We start from the raw sequence: 24,375 nt of genomic DNA, 5'->3' as shown, positions 1-24,375 counted from the left end.
AGGGCAAAAAACCTAAAAGATCAACTAATTCACAGTCATTTTCAGATCAGAAAAAACCTGAGGCGTGGTATAAACCAAAAGGGATTTTATAAATGCTCTGGTTGTAAAGGGTGTTGTATTGCCAAAAACATCAAAGAACTTAACATGGCAACCAAAAAGACATGGAAAATCCAACAACTGATCAACTGTAAAAGTCAATTTGTTATTTATGTTTTGGAGTGCCCGTGCTCTTTAAAATATGTTGGCAGCAGCAAGAAGGAACTAAAGGTACGAATATTGGAGCATGTTCGGGCCACAATTAACACGGACAGAAGCAACGCAGTGGCCAAACATATGGAAAAGGAACACAATGGTAACTGGAAGGAACTCAAATTCTATGGAATTGAAAGTGTTGGACCACATCAAAGAGGGGGTGATCGTGAAAAAATAATGAGACAGAAGGAGTCGAAGCACATTATGAGCTTTCGAACTCTGAGCCCGCAAGGACTTAACCGGGACGAAGAACTACATTGCCACCTTTAGACAATGTGAAATGAAAACGAACTGATTAACTGAACAAACAATGAGCATGGAACATGACCTTCCTATGTATGATTTTAAATCTGCACGGTTACATGAAAATGTATTGCACTATTATGATTTACACTGTTGCTTTTCTTATTACATCACAGGGTATGCAAATATGACACTACATACGGAATTGTTGAATCTAAAAGTATGATATTACAATACTGCATAAGAGGGAAATTGTTCTTAAAACTTTGTCAAAAAAAGCCCACCGAAGGGCATTAATGAAAGTGATGAAGGTTGAAAAACCCGGGAATATTTGATTAATCGTTTAAATGATAAATATAAAGAGGTCAGAAAGTATGATTTAAAATATGTGATTTAAATGATGCTGAAATCAAAACCCACTGGAGGGCAGAATCACAAAGTGACACATTTCCCTGTATTTATTTGATAATGTATTGAAAGGAAACGAGAAAGAATCGTTCTCTAAAGCAAAAACTACATGTCCCAGAATTCCTGTGTAGACAACAGGAAGTGATGTAATAGTAATGTTGATGCACTTTATTTAAACTTGAGTAAAAAAATGATGATTTGGCTTTCCTGTGAGCAAGGTTTCCGTAGAGACCGAAACGCGTAAGGTGTTGCTGGCTTGCTGTTAAAACAATGAAATAAACGGAACAAATCTTCACAAAGCGTGTGGTTGAATTGGTAAACCCGAGAGTGCACGAAGGAAAACTTCCCGACGGGAAAACGGAATTGATTTAAAACGCGTCTGGGTCCCGCCGTGCTTCGCGTGCACCGCTTCAGAGCACCCGGAAGCCTGGATTTTGGGTCAAAACGGAGGAGATATATATATATATATATATATATATATATATATATATATATATGACAACCAAATCCTTGTGAAGCAGCACAGCCGGGCAAAACCTCCACCCAGCGCCTCAAATCAGGAACGGACCGCAGCAAAAGATAGTTACTTAAAGTGCAGTTTTATTCTTCCACCAACATGACGCGTTTCAACCAGGTTGCCCCGGCCTTGATCACATGACATGCGTGAAAAGCTCACACCCTTAAATACCTCATGGCAACATTGTAGATACTCCCACTGGTATATGGAAATAGAAACCAGACTCAATCTTTGTAGTGCTAAATAAATAACACATAATATCATACAAAGTATTTTACAGTTAAGAAATCCAGGGCTAGTGCCCAAATTAACTATAAATCCGTAAATATCTATTTCATATTTGAATTGTATTACAAGGGAGACAAAAAGAGCCAATAATGAGGTACACCCAAAGTGCAATGACTAAATACAGAAATGATACAAAAGGGGATGATGGACGGAGCGTTTGAACAAATCAAACACTCACCCCCAGTCAACTGATCTGGGTTTAATCCATCACCATTCTTTAGTTCACTCAGCCACCCCAGTTCAGACATGGCTATATGCAAATCAGTCTGACCCTGTGTCTTATGGGAACAGTCCAGCCCGAACTGCCAAGCCATGTCTTCCCTGGACCGGAAACAAGCTTCCTGGGACCGGTTTCGGATTCATAATCCTCATCAGCCAGGCTATCTTGAATCCAGTGGCCAAGTGAACAAGGGACTCACGTCTGAGTATACCCTGCCACACTTAGGGCGAACAAAGCGATACAAAAGGGGATGATGGACGGAGCGTTTGAACAAATCAAACACTCACCCCCAGTCAACTTATCTGGGTTTAATCCATCACCATTCTTTAGTTCACTCAGCCACCCCAGTTCAGACATGGCTATATGCAAATCAGTCTGACCCTGTGCCTTATGGGAACAGTCCAGCCCGAACTGAAATGAACTTAGTATTAGTCAAAAAAATCCAATTTTAAAATAAGATGAACAGAAGCGAAAATTTTAACAAAAAATAGCAAAGTGATGTCGTAAGCTTATCAAATAGTTGTTTTTGAAGAACATAATAAAAAGAAGAATGCAGAACATAACCAATATCTCTAATATCTGAAATATAACCATCATATGTAGAGAATATGAATCACATTGAATTTACTGCATAATTGGCAAGTTCAATACACCCCTGCCAGAGAAATTCATTAGTAAAACTAAGAACCAAGTTAAACCAATAAAAACCCTTTCAATTTGGGTGGAATTCATAAAAGCCAATAAATACAATAAATATTTCATGATATTATCTAAAACTCAACAATGATATATATACACACAATCAGACATTAAGAGAATTCCAAACTTGATTTTACACAGAATTCCATTGAATAAGCAGCAGAGATATATATAAAATCAAAGCTTGCAAATTCCTCTCTAAATAGGTTACCCAAAAGAAAGAGGTGAGCTCCTCCATTTACTTACCCTACCTCATCTCGCAGCCCGGTGGCAGAGTACTAATCCGCAACATCCTTCACAGATGGAGAGACAGCAAGTTTGAACTTGCTTTTCAACTCCGACACCTGTCAAAGTCAAAGGGTCATGGATACAACTCTTGAACATTCGCTTGGGCCCATCACTACCACAACCACCAAAGCACTCAGCATCACAGACTTTTCCAGCATGAACTATGAGCACTTTGGGGATTGAAGCGCCCGTAGGGCTTCCCCCTGACGTTGCGAACACTTTGTTTATAAGAGTGCCCACAGGTCTCCCCTGGACTGTAAGTTGATTTTTTCAGGCCCTCACTGAAAACATGCATCTATGTATTGACTTTTGCCCTATGTGCTTTGCTGTTTTATTAGCTGTGTGATTAACCGACCAGGAATAGGTCAAGTTTCAGCCAAGGTCACCAGGTAAAGTGGTCCAGCATGAGTCTCAGGATCTAACACATTTAACATACAACTTTACCACACACGACAACAGCACCCTACATGCATTACACAGTGCACTACTACACAACTTCTGGTATCAACACAAGACCTCAGTGGGAAGCCATATATGTTCAACTCCTGCTACATTTGCTGTTTGCCAATGCAGTAGTTACAGAAAAACTATACCTATCACAGGAGATACCACCAAGCAAAACTTTGTGCCTCATACACTTGTATCTATGCTGAACAGGAGCCGAACTACAGCCCAACATTATAACACCAAGTCCTTTAAGTCCAGACAGAGCACAATGAGATCAAGTCCGAGCTAGACAAGCTAAATAAAAAGGGCCAGACATGGTATTGGAACACATGGCCTAAACCCAGCCCCCACAAGGGTTTCTTGGTGGTTACCAAGCCTTCAGCCTAGTGCAATAACGTGTCCACACAAATACCAACCTGTGGACCAAGCCGAGCCCTTAGTGTAACTATAGCAGTATTTATGAACAACAAGTGGAACCCCAAAGTTCAGTTCACCTGCAGGGCCATCAATTTGGGGAACAGAAGTAACAATTGGTCCATTGGGGGCGGGTTGGAAGATACCCTACTGACGCAATATCAAGACACCTGTGTAGGAATGTGGGTTTCTGTTGCAGTAACCCCCACCTTTTGCCTGGCTCTGATGCAACTTTGACTGAATGCACACTGGATTCCTGCTAACCATATATACATACATAAATAACACAGGCTAAAATATGGACACTCATCTGATGCTTCTAAATAGTTCTACCCCAGTGTACCTAACCTAAGTGTAGTACGAGGTAAGAAGTAGGTGCTGTTTTCTATAGCATGGTAAATACTAAGTTAGTATTACGTTCTGTATGCCAAGAGTCCCTCTAGGTTCTAGTGGGCTCCATACCTTAGAATGAGAGAGGTTGGAATCTCTTTCCTGGATCTCAAACTCTAACACCCCGCGAAGGGAGACAGAACACTGGAAGCTCGATTCTCTGCAAGCAGGGAGGACAGCGTCTGGTCAGTGCGTCAGGCTGGGATACGACTTCTCCTGGAGTTGTGCTGTGGTTTCTTCCGAACTTCTTGAGGCGAGCTGTGTCTTGTAATCGAGCCGTGGCTTGCCTTGGTAAGGGAAGGTATATTTACATCAGGTAGGTGGCTAGGAATGTTAGCATTCACGAAAAGTCGGGCAGAGGTAGGCAGCCTGAATGAACACCTAAGGAATAGTAGTTCATGCATAATAAATGAGTTAAATAAGGACAGGGATTCTATGCCTAAATAAGGACAATGTGAGTTGTGCCTATATAAGGACATGATTCGAGAAACCTATGTATGGGTATCTAAATCGGAACGCAACAGCCCCCCTTTACCAAGCCCGACTTTTGGGGGCAAGGTCAGCTGGAAAATTAGTAGTCAGGAGAGGTGTGTATCCTCTGAGCCAGGACCACCCCAATGTGTCCTGAGCTGAAGTGACCCCTTCTTAGAAAATACTCCATATTGGATGGTTGGATTTTATCCAATAGGGTTAGGGGATGCCCCCTCCCACAAAGGATGCAGTCACCCTAAAGGTAAGTAGCCCATTGGCTACTAACTGCCAGTGCCTGTAACACCCCTAAATTGATTTTTTAGGGGCACCCCTGAACCTTGCTCCTGAGATTCCTGGCAAACAAAAGAAGAAGGACCGAAGAGCCATGCAGTAGTGAAGACTCTAGATGACAACTGACTTTGCCCCAGCCCTATCTGCCTGTCTGTAGCCCTCGAAGAAACCTACTCGAAAAATCGACTCGTCCTGCATGTCCAGCAACCTCAACAACCATGGGAGGACTGCCTGGCTTTTCTAATGACAAAGAACTCCCAAGGACAGGAGCCCTGTCCACAAAGAGACCAACAGCAAAGACTCCCTTGCCTACTTGATCCGCGAGTCCTGTCCACTCTTCACCCAACGCCCACGGCTCAAGTATGATTGGCCCACTGGTCGAGTGAAGTCTCGCAAAGCAATCCTGACCTTGAAACCATTGGTGACTGACCTCTCCTGGACTCCACAAAGCTGCCTGCAGCCGCAACACGAAGGGTCACCTCTGACCACGACTGGCTCCAGTGAAGATTTACTGACATCTAAAGGTACCCCTGCATCCTCAACCCCCGACCTTGGGAAGTCCTGTTGATGGTGCCCAGTCATCCACCAAAACCCCAACTTACAAGTCCAGTCTCCTTGTCCAAGCCTGCAGCCTCTTTGTGAAACTGAGTCCCTCCATCCGCTTGCATTAGGTGCCCGATGCTGTTTTTGCGCCCTGCACCTGGCCGCCCCTGCGCTGCTGGTAGTGTATGATTGGTGCTGCCTTGTAGCCCCCACCCCTGTGCTCGCTTAAACCAGTGGGGCCTGTGCCCTGAAACCATGGGTATCCACCTGCAACTGGCACATCTTGTCGTGCCCAAGTCTCAGTTGACTAACATTGGGCCTAGTGACTAAATTTGACATCTTCATCCGCCCGTCCTAGTGCAGCTGGTGGTGCAGTTTATACATTTACCTGACTCTTGCCCAATGTTGGACGTAAACCCATAAGACTAGATTTGTAAGTAATGTACTTACCTGTGAAATTGTGTGATTGGTTGCCACCCACTCAACATTCAACTGTCAGAAAAATGTTTTTTTTAGTGCCCACTTTTTAACTTAAAAACCGTGATATTGCAAAACTTATTTTACTTCAACTAAGTATCTTTTATTCTGAGTAATAAACATACAAAACGTAATATATCTTTTTTTTAATTGGTCTTGGATTTAGTCATTGACTGTGTATAGTCATTTCTTGAGTGTGAAAAACAAATGCTTAACACAGCCCTCAGATAAGCATAACTGCTTGACCACACTACCACAAAAGAGGACATTTAGCATGATCTACTTTAGCCTCTGTAAAACCTCTAGGGATCCACTGGACTCTGTACACTATACCTTACTTTGGTATAGTAAATACAGGGCCAGCTTCCTACAACCCGGAACTTAGAGGCAGGAGTGTACACTGGCTAGAGGGTAAGGAGACACCCATAGTAGTCAGGAAACTTCCAATGCATTCTTTGTGTTTTGGGGGAAGGGGACGATACCCATGGGGGTGAACAGCAATGGCTGAAGTATAAACTATAATAATGATATAAAGTGGGGCACCTCCACCTTGATGGACTATTACTGGCAATGCGGTGAGCACTTAAACACCCAGTTAATCCTAGACTGGAGAGGGGTCTGCTCACTGGTCACCCTCTAGACGCCCACCTTGGTCATACCTGGAGAAGATCTTTCCGCACTGCATCACAACCCCATGAGCGGAGGCACAAAGTCTCTATATCAGGTATGCAAAAGAAGGTCAGGCAAGTACTTTGGGTGGGACAGATTCAAGGACATTGCTGATTTCAGCCCTTCACTGAGGGTCAATCTCAATCGTTTTTTGTTTTTTTTAACAGGCTTTATTTTGTATGCTGAGTTGTACACAGCCCTTTGTGCCGCATCCTGGAGGCCGGCGGCGTGTGCGGAATTATGGATTGTCACACAGCTGTATTGGCCAACAACCCTATATAATATAACAACATATCAGAGGCAGTGGGCGGTTGTTCTCCACACATTTGTGACAAAGATAGAAAAGCTCCATTTGGGTAGAGATCGCTTCCTTTCTCTAGTTTGTGCGTTCGCGCTCTCAGACGAATAGCTTTGTCCATTAAGGGCCCTATCAATGGGTTACCTCCTATGGGCATAGAAGGTGCGTATAGTACATCTTGAAGTGCTCTTTTAGCTATACCGCTCAATGCCCACCTCATTGTCTCCACTGTGTCTATTTCTTCACGAGGCCATTTGTATGGAGCATATACCGCCGTATTCAGTGGCAAGGGTGCTGTCCTATCTATTTCTATGTCCACATGGGGCTGAAATGACGTGGGGTGATGCCAAAAATGAAGAAATTGCGCCGGAGCACCTAGTCCTCCCTGTACAAATGGTAATGTCAGTACCTTCCAAGACACCCTGGGTTGTTTTCCTGCCCATAGTAGCTCTAGCACTGCAGATTTTAATCGTTTAAAAAAATTGCGTGTTGAGTGGCATGGGTATATTTACAAATAAATAAAGTAATTTGGGTAGTATGACCATTTTTGTGATAGCTATTTGCCCCGTCAATGAGAGTGGCAGGCCTTTCCACCTTTGTACCTTGCCCTCCAGCCAGTCCATTACTCAGCCATAATTTGCTAGCCATAATTCCTGCATGGATCCCCAAATATCTCGTCACCTCCTCCACCCAATGAATTGGGAATTCCGTGTCAAAAGGAATAGTCTCATCAGTTAGTGGCACAAGCACAGACTTAGACCAATTTATCTGTATCCCAGCTAGACCCCCATATCTCACCAGTTCCCTCATTACCACATCAAAGTTGTCTCTAGGATTAAGCACGTACACCGCCATCTGCGTACATTGAAACTAAAAGTCCCCTTGTCGTAAACGCTATGCTCCGCTGCGTATGGTGCTGCCGATGGGTCTGTGGCTATGGCAAACAGCAATGGCGACAGCGGGCAGCCCTGCCTTGTCCCTCTCGTGATAGTAAAAGAATCAGATATTTGGCCGTTTACTCTAACCCGTGCCATCGGGTTTGTATATATTATTTGGATATGCCTAATGAAGATAGGGCTGACGCCCATGCGGTGTAGCATACTGAAGAGAAATTTCCATTCCAATTAATCAAACGCTTTTGTGGTGTCCAGCAGGGCTGCCACGGCTCGCACATGGGGGGCCAGATAGTGCAGTGTGCCAAACAGCGTTCTCAGGTTATGTGCAGTAGAACGTCCCTGTATGAAGCCTGATTGGTCAGGAAGCGCTATCTGAGGTAACATGGGTTGAAGTCTGTTTGCTATGAGTTTGGCATACATTTTAGCATCTACATTTATTAGTGATAGTGGACGATACGAATCAGGATTGGTCGAGTCTTTGCCCGGTTTCAGTATAGGGATGATCGTGGCCTCACGTAATGTCTGGGGGAGGTAACGAGTTTCCATCGCCTCGCTAAATACCTGCAATAGCCTGGGCGCCACGATCTCAGCAAATTCTTTATAAAAGGCTGCCGTTAGACCGTCCGCTCCTAGAGCCTTGTCTGCTGGCATACTATGTATTACTTGTCGTATATCATCTATTGTTATTGGCAGTTCCATGTACTCCCTGGCGCCGTCATTAAACCACGCCAGAGCCACCTAATCTAAATATGCCTCTATGTCAGCTCGGGCCGGGTCTGTATGTGAGGTGTATAAATTACCATAGAAGCATGCCATTTGACACAGTATGCCCGGTGGTGCTCTTACCCTGTCACCATCTTCTAAGCATAGTTCAGTTATATTCTGATCCTCTGGGCAATCATAGTAGTCCAGCCAGCATTTTCCCTGGTCGGTCACTTTCCCCATACCTCCTAGCTAAAGTATATTTAGTGATGTACTTCGTCTCCCTTTTTGCTTCCTCCTGGAATGCCGTCAACTGGGTCCGTATCTGTGCCATGGTTTCCGGGATCGGGTTTACATTCTGTAAATTTTCTAAGTCCCCTATCTCTCGTTCTAGTCTCTGCAGTGTGTTTCGTATGTCCTTTAGCACTCCTGATTTTAGCGCTATACAAAGGCCATGAATAACCACCTTGAACGCCTCCCATAGAACTCCTGGTGAGTCTACCGAGCCCTCATTTAGCTCAAAGTATTCCTCAACCTTCAATCTTAGCTCCTCGCGAAAAACTGAGTCCAGTAACGCGGTCGATGGAAATCTCCACGTGTAAGGCTGGGCATACGCAGGAGGGATATTAATTCTCACCTGCGCAGGTGCGTGGTCAGAAAAAGTTCGGGGCAGATGCGCAGCGTCTACTAGCCAGACATGTATATCTTTGGAGACCAGCCAAACGTCTAGGCGCGACCACACGTTGCGATGGTGGGTCACACATGTCCCCACTCTCGCCAAAGGGTGTAGTGATCTCCAGGAGTCAATCAGCTGGAGGTCGTCTATTACAGAGTGTAGCATCTCTGCCACCTGTGGATGATGCACCCGGGACGTACCCTGCCTATCTGCATGCGACGAGAGTACAACATTAAAGTCGCCTCCCCACATAATTGCCACGTGGCCTAATGCCTGTAATTGCTGTTCCATATGGCGAAAGAATTCTGGGCTGTCTGTGTTCGGTCCATATGTGTTCACTAAGGCCACAGGCATGTGACATAGCGTCCCTTGCAGGATAATATATCTACCTTCTTTGTCTTTTATAATGTGATGTGTTTACCAGTGTAGTCCTCTGCGAATCAAGATCGCCACTCCCCTTGAATAACTAGAATAACCAGTCTCTATCACCTCTCCCCACCTTCTATGTTTTAACGCTCCGCTCAGAGCCTCAGTCAAGTGTGTCTCCTGCAAAAAACATACATCAACCTCGTGTCTGATGAGTTAAGTGTGTATTAGTCTAATTTTCCTGCGGTCATTTAGGCCCCTGACATTCCATGTAAGGCATTTTATGTTAGTCAAGCCAGGCGCAGAAGTCATCGGTACACAGCAGCATAGCCGGTATTTAAAAGCATGCTATCAGATATCCCCCCAACATTCCTCACCAAGTCCACATAGTGCCCCACATTATATCTACCCCAATCCCGTACAAACTTACACATGACTTTCAATACAGTAATCAATGTTTCAATCTGGATGGTACAACAACTAACATCCCCCCTCCACCCACACCAACCCCCCAATCAGGTTGTGAATACCCCCCCGATCAATAAACTAGCCACATAGTGTAGCAGTGAAAAGGGATTCATCCCATTGGGTGCACGGGGCCACCAGCAAACTGCCCTGCACTTTTGGCAGGGTGGCAAGGCACACAATATCACGTCCACCTACCAGGGTCCAACTATTCATACCTTACATCCGATTAACGGGGAAAGCCCATATGAGTTCCACCTACATATAGAGTGTGTCGCTTAGGGAGAACTGTATCCTTACCAGAGGTCATCGATATTGGGAGCATCAAACACCAATCACTGCACTCCCCGCAGCTTACTCACCACCAATGTAGTGTTTTAATCATTATCGCTCAGTCTCGTCTCTGTACGTTCCTCGCTTGTCGCCGTTTGGTTCTTATGATCCTTCGCCAGTTGTTTTGCATGAGTTAGTGCGACCTTAGCATCGGTGAAAAAAGTGGGTTTTCCAGTACCTTGTATTCGCAGTTTGGCCAGATATATCAGTGCATATTTTGTTCCAATTTGTTGGAAGATTTTTTCTGCAGGGATGAATTCCCTGCGGGCCGCCTGCACCTGTAACGTGAAATCGGGATACATCGCAATGTCATTGCCATCATATTGTATAGCTCCTTTTTCCCTCGCCATCCGAGTATATGTATAGTGTCTCGGTCTCTATAATTGAGTAACCTTGCTATGACAGGCCGCACCGGTGCTCCTGGTCGCGGTGCGGGCCCAGCGACCTGTGTGACCTTTCCACAAGGAACATCGCTGATAAATCCGTCCCAAAAAGTTCTCGCATCATGGCCTCAATGTATTTCTCCATATTTTGGATGTTTGTCGTTTCCGCAATTCCTGTGATGCGCACATTATTCCTCTGTGACCTGGCTTCCAAATCCTCATTCTTTTGTTGGATCACCTCCAGCACCTTGTCCATACCACGCAGCCTCTTCTCCACCTCTGTCTGTCCGTCTTCATTTTCCGTCACTCTGGTTTCGAGTACGCTTAAGCGCCCTTCCTGCTTTTTGACTCTTTGGGTTATTCTGTCCATGCGCTCCGCAAGGGTATCCACTTTGGAGTCAATGCCTTGGAGGCTTGTTTTCAAGTCCTTGAACATGGACCGTATATCCTCCTCCGGCAGCTGGGCCGAATCAGCCTTGTCCACAGGATCTTGAGACCCAGCATGCGTCTCTGTCTGCTTGTTAGACTTCTTCAAAATTAATTTTTGGTTGCCTTGTATCTGGCTTACCCATGTTTGCACACTAAGCAGCGCCAAGGTCTGCTCCCTGTGCCCACTCCTTCTTCCTGCGACACCGGAGTATCTATACCAACCCAGGTCAGAGCGTTGCCTTTCCACCAATAATCGTGTTGCGCCACTGCCAGCAAACCTATGTTCTCCACTGAATGCAATCTGTATAGGCCTCTCCAGTATTCAGTCCACTAGGCACACTCTGTCCGCCTCATGCGTCACCTCACCAGGCGACTCGTAGTGGGCATACAGCCGGCACGCAGCAGCTCATATTTGTATCTCGGAATTTGGTAGGGGGCCGTCATCCACTTTGCTATGGGATCCCTCCTCTACCTCATGACACCTCTTGAGTTGCACGTACAGCCGCTCCCTCCTAAGGGCAGCACCTCACTAGCCCCAGGGACAGGACATAGCCACCGCACCTGCCACTGCAGAAAGGCTCCCCTAACTCAGGCCTTGTACACTCACCACCAGGCGTCGCAGCGTAAATCCACTATGGGTCAGGAGAGTCCACAAATATCCTCCACTACAGCATTAGTAGGCTGAAGCAGCACGTGTCTGGGCTGACTCACAGCTTGCCTTCTCCCCGGGCATGGGGCAGTGTGTAGCGCTGCTCTCCGCCGCTCCCTCCCTCTTCTATCCTCCTTAGGCCTCCTTTCTACACTTGTTGGGCAGCGCACGCAGGCACAGGCACAGTCCTCAAATCCCCTAATGGTCAAAATGGTTGCGTGTCTGCAGGCCAGTATCTCTCCATCACAGCTCGGCACCAGGCACGTCCAATTAGTGCATATTCAATTGCCCCATACCATCGGGGCCAATGTTTGCGGTCCCCAGCCCCGCCAGCCGCTGCGGTTTCTTGTCGCTGTCGCCCGCCATGTGATATGTAATTGGCGACGGCTGAGTCTCCCACAGCGCGTCGCCTATCGGATGCGCCGCGGCACTTCCAGCACACTGTCAGCCGCTCACCTCCTATGCAAGGGCCCCCACCGCCGCGTCAGTCTCCTTACCGGGGAGCGGGGGGCGCAGGTCTTAGCGACGCGCCTTCGCGATCCACCGCAGCAGCGCCCAGGGGTCTCCGCCGCCCGACAGCGGGCACTCGAGGTCTCGGTTTCAGGCGCCGCACAGGCCTCTCTTTGGCGTTGTATGGCTGCCTTCGTGTCCCGCAGACTCCGCAGGAAACTCCAGCCGCCGCTGGTTACCACTCGGCCCAGGACCAGTCTCACTTCTTTTTCCACCAGTTGTGGCCCTGTGGTGGACAAATATACTGATTTATGCCGGATTTCAGTAGCCCAGCCGGCGGAGCCGCACTAATATGCGGCCATCCCGCTGCCAAGTGTAGCCACGCCCCCTGGGTCAATCTCAATCTTTATATTTCACACCAAGGCAAATGCCAAGTGGCTGCAGATCAGCAGGTGGGAACTGCAGAAAATGATTAACACCACTGAGGATGTCCTTAACGCAATCAAAGAGAAAAGTGCCATAGGCTTCATGGTGATGCAACATCGCTACGTTTATGACTTAATGATCGCAATGGAAGGGGGAGTATGCACCAAGATAGGTGCAGCGTTCTGAACCTTCATCCCCATGAATGACCTGGACAATGGGACGCTGTCAATCGCTACTCAAGCAGTGCATTCTCTACAGCAAATCATGGTTAAAGAAGGAGGTGCCCCAAACATAGAATGGTTCAGCAACTGATTTACCTGGGTACCAAGGTGGATCTCAGACCTATACAAATGCATACAGTAAGTGGCACACTAGATTGCATATACACGACACACCAGGCCACCTGGACCACCTCAGTTGTTATTTATGCCCCCCTCAAACAGGTTGGGATCAAGGATCTAACACGTAATTTATGGCCCGCTGTACCAGTATATTCTGCCTAAACAGGAATAAAACTTCTCATTATTGCACCCGATGTACGGTATAAAGCATGCTATGTACCTAATGCAAGTTTAATTTCAGCACACACCTGTAAGAGATATGGCTGCTATTTCTGGCCATTATTGTTTGATTAAATGTAAACTGTTCCTGATTGCCAAGCCTCGTTGTTCTCCTTTTTGATAGTCAGAACCTGCTTATAACACTTCCGTCCCTGCTCGCTCTAACCTTTCTCAGCAATTTAGGGTTCTGCATAGGCTCCCTGTGCACAAGCGTGTTCTTTTCAAACCTAGTTTTTGTAGCACAAAGCCCTTAGTACAGTAACACTCAAACTGGGAGGCAAGCCCACCTGGAGGGCCACAAGTGATCTCCCGGGGGGAGGTGATGAGCTACAGTTAGCTGCTCTGTAGTAGGCCATCCCTAACATTTTTTATATTTATATCCTGGCTGGGAGGAGGTGTCAAAAGGGAAGAGACTTCAATTATTCTTCTAAACCTCCTCCTGTATTTCTGATAATCTCACTGTGGATATTTTTACATGTTGGTCACCCGCACTTTTTGCTGGTGCCATTATGTGTTCCTGACCAGTCTGACTGGGATCCTCCTAATCAGGACCCCAGTCTATGTGATTCTTCCCTAAATTGAACATGGTGAGCACCTAGGTACCCTCCGGATTGGCTACTGGTGTACCCTAGTATATGGTGGGTGATTTGCAATGGGTATTAGGCTTAATACCCTCAGGCTACAAACTACATACGATTATTAATCTATGACGATAACTGTGAATCCTTATGTAGCCTAATTATGGACACTTTGTAAGCTCTAATGGAAATGCAGGTCAACATCAGGCTTCTGCGATAAGACAACTGTACCTTGAACATCAGACTGTAATTTATTTATATGTCAACATTATGGCTGTAGCACTGTATTCTTAAAAAGCCTAATAAAATGTTGTGTTTAAAAAACATATATTTGGTACTAAGGTACCCAGGGCATAGGTACACCCATGGACTGCAGCATGTATTATGCCACCCAAGAGAGACCACTCAAATTGTGCCTACATGCCTGCCATTGTAGCCTGTATAAGCTGGTGCTAGCACCACTTACCACAGCCATAGGTTTTCCTATATCTGAGGTCACTACACTTAAAACCTATAAGACACCCCTAAGGCAGTTCTTTCAATCCTCAAGACAGGGTGCTGGGTCCTTAGTGTGAGGGTGCCCCTGCATGGGCAGGGCACCCCTACAACCTTCGGAGTCCAGTCTCTCGGGTTGTAAGTGTAACAGCCACAATGACATATAGAGTGGCTATGTGTCATTAAGCGGTGATCATCTCCAAACTGGCTGTAACAAACCCTGTCATGTTTGGCATCAAACATGTTGGAATCATACCTCCAGACTGTAAATGGTGTGGGAGGTATGGTTTTCATGCACTGTAAAGCTTCTCCGGGAGGCCATCAGTGCTATGGGGACCAGTCTTCCAGAATTGGGCGGCAAGCTAGGGCTGCTGCCGGCCAGAGACACATTTCTGCCTTCCTGCTGTTGAGCCAAGCTTGTTCAGGGGAAGGCAGAACAATAGGTATCCTGTCACAGGGAGGTGTGCCCACCTCCCAGACAGGGTTTAGTGCATTGGTACAGGGTGAGGGTGCTTGCCAGCACCACTAAGACTGCTTGAAGGGCACATTTGATGCCCTCCTTGCATACTCCAGTTCAAACCAGTTGAGGGAGCCATTGGTTCCTGGTCTGGCATGAAACTTGACAAAGGACATGGGAGTATCCTCCCCACTGTCCTTTCCCTCTTCTTGAATGAACCCCTGGATTGTCCTAACCCTTTCCTAAGGGTATTTAAGGACTTACTTGTGTGTGGGTCCCTGGATTCATCGTGGGACAAGATTCTGATCACATACTACTTTAACTTCAACCATCTGAGCACTCTGGACTTCACTTTGGGAACTGAGGCTGCACCGGGGAAGATTCCTGCTGCTCCTGGCCTCATCGTCCTGCTGGTCTTCTACAACATCTGTGCTTGTGCTCCATACAGGTTCTTCACCAGACCTCTGGACATTCAAGACACCCAAAGGAATCCCGCTTGAAGGAGTCACTCACCTGCATCTGCAGGCACCACAAGGCAGCTGACCGGTCTGCTGATCCTGGGCTCCCACGGACTCCGAAAGGCGCAGCAATTCAGGTAGTGGTTCTGCAACTCCCGTGAGGCCTGCACTGTCTTCATACCGAGTTAGAGGCCAGTATCCCTCATTGGAACTGCTGGAACACCACGCCAACTTGCCGTTGCTAAAGCTTGTTGGCTCTCTCCTCCATAGATATTCGGGCTCCAAGATGCTACACCCTACAGCAACTCCTGCAGCCAAGATCTTCACCCTCACTGCTTCCTCTGCACCGTTGGCCTTCTTCATTGGTGAGCTGCTCCAGGTCTTTGGCCCGTGGGTGCTCCTGAGGTTCTTCTGTGGCTTCAGTGGGCTCCCCTGCTTGCTCGGGCCTGCTCTGACTTACCTGCTTGTGGTGACTCACTTGGTCCTTGCTGGTCCCGACACTTGCGGACTTGTTCCCACTCTGCACACGACCTCCGTGGGGTTCCTAGATACTCACCTTGGGTGATTCCATGGGTCCCCGGCTCTTCTACATCTTCTGGGTCCATTCTTGACTAGAGTCATGGTTCGCATTCCTCTATTTTAGTGTATGGTTTGGTCTACCCCCTACTTACGTGCTCTATTTCCTGAGTATTGTGGGTATTGTGCTTCTATCTCCGGTTAGTGATTCTTTTTCACTTAACCTATACTATAATATTAAGTACTGGTAGAAAAAGCTGCTTTACACTCCCTCTCGACTAAGCCTAAAGGCTGCTCTCCATAGCTATCACTTTAAGATCTTTCTAAGGTTGGCTTAGACAACTAAAATCACTGTAAGGGTTGTCTGGATTAGTGCATGGTGCTAAACTTACATAAGTGTGCACCATATACTAAGCCTGCCTCTCACAAAACTGCAATGTTTAAATGAGTCTGGACTAACTTAAACATTGCCAATTTAATAGAATAGTTGTGAAACATTTTGAGATGGGGCCTAATGATACTGTTTTCCACTGAGAGGCAAAGGGGGGTTGGGGGTGTAGCATTAAAAAGTTTGAAGTCCACTGCCTCAGTAACACATGCTCCTCCGATCCTAATAATAAGCTGAAACATTGTCATTCAGTTTGTGCTTTACATTCTGCCAAACTACGTATGAGTGTAATGCCTTGCATCTCTAGCCACTAAAACTGGATAACACTACCAATCTCCATTCGCCAACTGTCTAACGCATTCCTTTTTTTAAAAAAAATCTTAAAACAAGCCTAATTCAGCAGAAATAAACTAAGTTTTCTCCTTTGTGCAATCATGATCCACAACATCAGAATTCCCTCTACAAATCCAAAGTGGAAGAAATCTTAAACTTGTGTAGTCTAAAAAGAGTACCCTTTATGAACACCGCCATCACAATAAAAGACAACTGGCTATACAATGCAGTAAGCAAATCAAGAGTGAGTCAGCTTTTTTAAGTCAACGGCTTTCTCCCGAAGCATGTCTCAATATTAACGCTAGCTATACCGGTAAACATCCTTCACAACGCGGTCAAAACACCGCGGTGCCATTATGACGCGTCTTTTACAGCGCAAGTCGTGCGTAGATTTACTATTCCAACACCTTCCCTACTGTACGTAGGCTGGAGATGGAATAGTAAATCTTACTTTTCCTAAGTCCAGCACCCTACAGTGCAAGTCGTTGTAACGACTTGCGTTGTAAAAGATGCGTTGTGATGTACCGCGATCATTTTGATCGCGTTGTAACATCATACATCCCCTTCACCAAACAACTATGTATGCTTAGACCCGTAAGAGTGGGCTGAAAGCATGAATGTTTTGTTATCTGATATAAGAAATTAAACATTGGTAGAGAATGGAATTGTAGACAAACAAACGCACAAAGCAAACTAGATCGCTCTGAGCAAACTCTTGGAATATAAAGCAAAAGAGGTCTACAAAAGGAACCCACTTGCCATCACATACAATTAGAAATCCCACACTAGATTGCTATGAATTACAATCCATTTCTCAACTAAGTGAACAACTGCAAGAGGTATATCAAGATATACCCCTCCTTCTCCACCACCGTAATCTCAAATGAATGATGGTATAAAGGAAATTACATGTTAATAGCATGGAGACAGAAACTACCCCATGGAAACACAAGATGTGTCAAATTTGCCAACTTATTCGCACTTCTGACATAATCAAGATACCAAATAAACAAGTTACTTACCTTCGGTAATGCAAAAGCAAATGCAACTTCAATCCTCGCTAAGAGAGAGGTCCTAGTCTTCCACAAATCATTTTGAAGAAACACAGTTAAAGTACAGTTAGGAATTAAATCAAAAACCAATGAAATTGTCAAGCTATGTTTACCTCTGCAATCAATAACTCACATGATAACCATACAAATCATAACACACTCCAAATGCAACGCTCACGAAAAATGCAAAAAACTACTTTTCAGATAAAATTACTTTCACATTAGCCACATTACCCTTAGCACTATTAAAGAGAAATCTGACAAAGAAGCATTATTAATTGATTCGAGAGTGTAAGGGTCGGGCCCATAAATTCTGTGCCTGTCCTAGAGACACAATCCAATGTTTCTTTTTAGCAGCTTGACAGTGTAGAGTTAAGAAAAGTCCTTATTATTGCTAATCAATTAAACAAGGACTCCTTTGGACACATAGGAACCACAGACAACTACATAAAGATAGTTAATTTATTACAAAGCCGGAAATAATTGAACATAAAGACACCTCAAGACTAGACTGTAAAAGTGCATCAGAATTAGCATAAAGCCAAATCTGAGAATCCATTTGAGACGATGTAGCATAAATAAAACAATTAGTTCAAGAGACAGAATGCAGAGGATCAGAAAGCATGAGTCCAAGTTTCCCTGCTTCGAGGGTTGATGAATAAGAAGCATTACTCTATCCCTATACTAATACTGAAGTGACATTCCTCCTTAAATATCGCCAGGAAAAGAATAAAACAGTGTCAGCACGTGGAGTATTCCTAAGAAGTCTCTCCACAGTTAATGGGTATAAAGCTACAGAGACAGAGCTTGCTCTAGAATGCTCTCTCTCTCTCCGAACACAGAAGAAGAAGTTAGCACTTTCCCTACTCCCAACAGCATTATTGCAGGTATCTTTCCCAAGAATAATTGTGGGTCAATCCATCTGCTATGGGTACAATCCGAAAGGTAGTTTTCCATGGGCAATCGTGTTTTTCTCTTGCAACAATTTGTCCTTGGTTCCCAGGCCTTCTGTGTGAAGCACAACGGCCTTTCTTTATCAACTCAAGCAACATATTTGTAACCTCTTCTCTCCTTGACTAACTAGTAAAACAAAAACATTATTGTAGCTAACAAGAACGCTTCTTTCACTTGCAGCACAAAACGTGAGGAAGAACACATTCTACAGCACACATGAATTTCGGCCTTTTAATTCTAAAGTGATACTTTTGGGAACTGTACTTCAGGCCTACAAGACTCAGCTAACATAAGAGACCATCATATGAGCTTTTATGAATTTGCATAGGAAAATAAGGCACATTCAATTAATGCATTTACCTACAAATAAATGACACAACTAAATAGGCATTTTCAGTCACAACACGAGTTCTTCACGTTCACGTTTTCTGCTAGTTACAATAATTTTCTACGTTAGTTCACCATGTTACTTTCCAATGGCCTAAGCACATCACGTTCGAGTTAATACATTTCAAATTTGTAACACTTCACGTTATGATGACAAAGGATTATATGCGGGTGCGATCTACAGATGTGATAATAAATCACCCTTACAATTAAAATGAAATTTCCACTACATCAAGAGTGTGTTGTTATTTAATTACCTTTTAGTTTATGGTGTTGTTACTGAGGAAGTGCAGAATTTGCATCATTTAATTTTTTGCAAATATGTCATTTAGCGCTTTATTTTCAAGAGTCATGCCAGCTTGCATCCGCTTTTCACACAATTATGCATTTCATGCTAAAGAAATTGTGCAAAAAATCAAAAGCACCACAAATAACAGCTTCACTTTCGTTGTTCACATGCATTTGCAGTAAATTATTACCAAGATTAGCGCATTTGCAGTACATTTTTATTGTGACTTAGGCATAACTACAAACATGGAGTAATTTTTAGGATTCCACTTAACAAGCATGATGAGAAATTCTCAAAATTACACCAGCGGAATTTTTATTTTGCCCAGGTCTAGTTGTTACTTGTTGATCTAAATATTGCAGGGTAATAAGCATTGCATTTGGTGTGTGAGTTATGGTTTCCATGACTATGTAACTATAACAATACATTAACAGGTTTTTTTAAGTGAAGATCATTTTTTTTAAATATACACTAATTTGTTATGACTAGGGATAACCATAACCTTTTTTTAAGTGATTTTCATTTATTTATTTCATATACCACATCCAACAGTTGGGCACAGAGCCTGATGCCCAACTGCCATTGGTCGGCCAATCCTTCATGCACACCAGTTGGAGAAAGTGTGTGTGTAGTGTGGGTTGGGCCAAACTGCTGTGGGCAGCTCACTTCTGTCATTTACGACCTTCTGTGCAACAAGGGTTGGCCAGGCTCTAGCTAGCTGTAGAGGCAAGCTTTTTCTTTGACTGAATGTGATATTTTGATGAGGCCTGACCGAAGTCATAAAGCATTAGGTTAGGCCCTGTGACCAGCCTGACACACATGACCAAATCCGGTTGTACATGGCCAAAACCCCTGCACATGGCCAGAAGCCATGGGGCTTGGTCGCTAGAACAGACCTACAGCTATGCGCTGTAAACATTAACAACCGACAAGCTTGGAAGGGTATGCTCAGATGTGAGTCCCTTGCTCACTGCACCATCAGGATTCAAGCAAGCCGGGCCGAAGATGGCTGTAATGCCAGAAACCGGTCCCCGGAAGCTTGTTTCCTTTCCAGTAAAGAATTGGCTTGGTAGTTTGGTCTTCCCTGTTCCCATGATGCACTGGGCCAGGGACAGACTAATTTGCATGTAGCCAGGTTCTGAACTGGAATGGTGCAGTGAGCTAAAAAACGGTGATTGATCAAGCCTTGATCTTTTGAGTGGGTAGGAGTGTTCTGCTTAATTCAGATACTCTGTCCATCACCACCCCCTTTATGAATCGTCATCAGAATAGGTCCCTGCTGGGGACAACACAATGCATGAGTCGTTACTGGACCTAGCAAGGTATCTATATCCCTTGGTACTGCTGATGGTAGTGTAAGACAGACGTCCAACACGCATTCTTCTCTGCATAGCAGACATCGAAGCACAGGAAAGATGCAATCTTGCCAGATAGGTCTGAATGAAAGAAACCATGTTGCACGTAGATCTCTTAGCCGGGCTAGTCCGAGCACTTTAGTGATGCGGTCTCGTCAGCGTATTGCTAAGATCGTTTCTTCCATTGTAGCTGGAGTTCTGTCTATGGCCTGGCTTGCCATATCGGATCAGAAGGATCAAAAATAAAATTCCTACTACGAGTCCCAAAAGAAGCGGCAGGCCGCTGAATACAGAATGGACCAAATTCGGGAAAATTCCCAGAACTGTTTTAAAGGGTGTTAACAGTCCCGAAAAAATTGTCTTAAATACATGTGCAATGCCACTGGTATCAGACATGTTTACAATTTGGCTTAACATTTCTACGAAATGTACGAGGCAATTTGTTGATAATAGGGAATGTATCTCTGCTGCTGTCCTTGCAACTTGCAGATCATACGTCTCTTTGGACGAGGTTAAAGGCACAGTTGTCTGTAAAAGAATGGATTTCATTCTGCTTAAAGTATCAATTTGAATAGAAGAGATATTCAAAGAAGGCCATAATGCAGCCTCCATGTCTGGATTGCTGTTTGGATATAATACTTGCATACAGCAAATGACCCTGGAAGTGACGGTTATGAGATAGGCTTTTCCTGGCACCATGCCACAACAGCTGTGGTCACTTATTAGAACATAACTGCCGTTGGAAAGCTGTCTGAAAAATGGCTCTATCTGTTTTGCAGGAGTGCCGTGCAGGTGACATGAAAGGTTATTTGAAGACCCTTCGTAGGCTCCATGCAAGTTAATACCTTGACACAGGAGTGTACCGCTTAGTGATTTTTTACAATTGTTAACACTAAGGAATACCTCTTTTTTCCCTTTACTATAACATTTGTGTGTGCAGGGTAAATCCCAGGTTGATTTGATGTATCCTTTACCCAACCTTTCAAACAGGCCTGCTGGTATTTATTTTTGGCAATACTTAAACTGGAAAGTTGTTATTGGGATTGTAATCGTTCCATGTATTATCCAATCAATGACAGGTCTCTCTGACATTGTCAATGGTAATCTCTAAAGTTTTTCAATGCTCAGAATCGTATAGTCTGCTCCTTTTTGTGCCAAACTGATTTGTTTATGAGTAAGGTTAAAGATAGAGAATAATGACGTTAAGTTGATTAAATGCCATGGCACGTAGCCTGAACGCAGATTTTGCAACGTCCTGCCAAACTGTACAATAGAACGTAATTGGGACTGACCATGTTGTAACATTAGTAAGTCCTGCTCTATTATATCAATAGCAGATGATACAATGCTGTCCAGTGAATATCAGGGCTACAATGGACAAGGGTGGTCAGGCTGTCCTGATTTTGTTGGACCTGTCGGCGGCTTTCGACACGGTCGATCATGTAACTTTGATCGGCCGTGTCGAGGCCATTGGTGTTAAACATAGAGCCAGGGACCTTATTACATCCTTCTTAACCGACCGCAGACAAGCAGTTAAGCTGGGCACTTTCACCTCACCCACTTTCAGTCTTCCCTGTGGAGTCCCTCAAGGTTCCTCGCTAAGTCCGACCCTTTTCAATATCTATGTTTCGGACTTAGCGAGGGTAATAAAAGAGTATAACATCAATCTGACAACGTACGCCGACGACACCCAGTTGGTGTTATCCATACATAAGGACGGACCCACTGTGGCAGCAAACTTCAAAAATGGTATGAGGGCTATTAGCAGTTGGATGGCCTCCAACTGCTTAAAACTCAATTCGTCCAAGACGGAAGTTATGCTTTTTGGAAAGATTCAACCTTTGTGGTCTCCCTCATGGTGGCCTGAGGAATTGGGAACTCCACCACAACCTGTTAGCAAAGTCAGAAATCTGGGAGTGATATTTGACAACAAGCTCCTCTTTCATCACCATGCGAATGCGGTAGTCTCATCTTCCTTTAACATCTTAAGGAAAATAAAGAAAATACTACCGTACCTTCCCATAGCCACGGGAAAAACGCTAATATCCACACTAGTGTTTTCGCGCATTGACTATTGCAACGCACTCCTCCTCAATGCCCAAAAAAAGGTTATTTCTAAACTGCAATTAATACAAAATGCCTCTGCCAGAGTTCTTCTGGGGATTCCCAAATATAGCTCGGTTTCCAGACATCTAGACCAACTGCACTGGCTTCCAGTTAGAAGCCGTACGAAGTTTAAGACCCTCTGTATTGTCTATAAGGCAATAAAAGACATAGGACCTAAATTCTTGAGAAGTTCTTTTAAACCTTTGGCAACCCCTAGAACGTTGCGCTCTAACACAGCTCACATGCTTCAAATTCCTAGAACAAGGACAGTTAACTGGGGAGATAGGTGTTTCACCATAGCAGCAGCTAAACTGTGGAACTCCCTTCCCCTTAACATAAAGACCAGTCCATCTTTAATAGTTTTTAGAAAGCAGCTAAAGACTTGGCTGTTTTCTTATCGACACGATACATAGATCCTTTACTGTTGTCCCTTCGATTCATCACTGGTTTATTTTAGATTTAGCCTCAGCGCCGAGACACCTACGGGTAATTGTAGCGCTTTAAAAATTGCAAAAATAAATAAATAAATAAATAAATAAATAAAATAAATAAATAAAATAAATAAATATATTCTGGAGGACAGAGTCGTTAACCCATTGTCCACTACAGAAAGTGATTTTTCCAAATTTATACGATCAATTTCTCGTATTTTTTCAGCTGTTTCAATTTGTGTTACTTTTCAAGCTTCGTTGTAAGCAGCGTATATACCGGCGTATATGAAACATTTTTGACGCTGTTTGCGTGGTCCCAGTATGAAATCACGCAAGTCAGCACCGTCTTTAAGTAAAGTCAAGTGTTGCTTAATTTCAGCCAGTGTGGATTTCTGTAGCCATTCGAGGCATAGTTTCCCTACACTGTATGTTGGAACTATCCCTGCATGTTGTCTCTGGGAGTATCTAGGGTCTGGCCTGGTCTGTTTAAACCCCTGTGTTTTGTTCAGGAATCTATCTTGACAGTTATTTGTGTCTGTGGGCCAGATCAACCATTTTTTCCAATCAGAATTTGTTCTGTTTTGGTGTAAAATATGGGATACGTCTATCTCCACATCTGTAGTGCAATTACTATAAGGCATGGGCTTTGGAATAGACGGTTTGTTTAAATCTTTTATCTTGGCTAGGCCAATATAGGTTGTCTGTTGAATGGTGTCATTCAAGAATATTATTTGTTCTGGGATCATGCAGGCTCTAAATAATGCTTCTAAACCTTGTACCTGCCAGTCTTTTGAACCCCAGATGGTTTTTGTTTCAATGTAGTTTTTCCAAAATTCAAAACCAAATGTAGACATTTTGTCATAAAACTTTTCAGAATAAATCAATTTAGTATGTGTCAACATTGTTTTCATTCCTGTGTTATTTGACATTTTAAAATAAAATGTTTCTGCATCACTTGTGTTGAACCCTGATAAGTGTGTGAATTTCTCATAAAATGTTTTCGAGCTGCCTTTTGGCAGTGTTGGACAATGTTCCCATTGATTATAACTTAAAACATTTCTAGGTTGAGCAGATTTATGCAAATAGTGATCGCCAAAATGATTATAACAATATAACTCTTCATAATTTGATGAACCCTGCAAATAATCATGTTCTGTAAATTTTGCTGACATTACTAAATCTGACATCATATTATTAATATTTTCAAAGTCCCAATCATCAGAGAAAGTACTCGCTGTCACAAAGTCACTTAAGGAAACCTTAAATTTGTGTGGATATTTCAAGAGCTCAATCGGGCCATAGATTTCATAATCCATTTTGTCCCAT

The 24,375-nt window shown here is 44.2% G+C and overlaps 1 protein-coding gene across 7 annotated transcripts in view; it reads right to left on the bottom strand.

Moving 5' to 3' along the window:
- The window catches only part of LOC144753804 (uncharacterized), a 2,685,544-nt gene that overhangs the window by 924,152 nt on the left and 1,737,017 nt on the right, over window positions 1-24,375 (bottom strand). The window lies entirely within an intron of this gene.

Source organism: Lissotriton helveticus, chromosome 5_1 (assembly GCF_964261635.1).
Source record: "Lissotriton helveticus chromosome 5_1, aLisHel1.1, whole genome shotgun sequence".
Lineage (NCBI taxonomy): Eukaryota > Metazoa > Chordata > Amphibia > Caudata > Salamandridae > Lissotriton > Lissotriton helveticus.
Note: the sequence above shows the minus strand (reverse complement) of the source record. Positions and strands in the feature narration are given on the sequence as shown.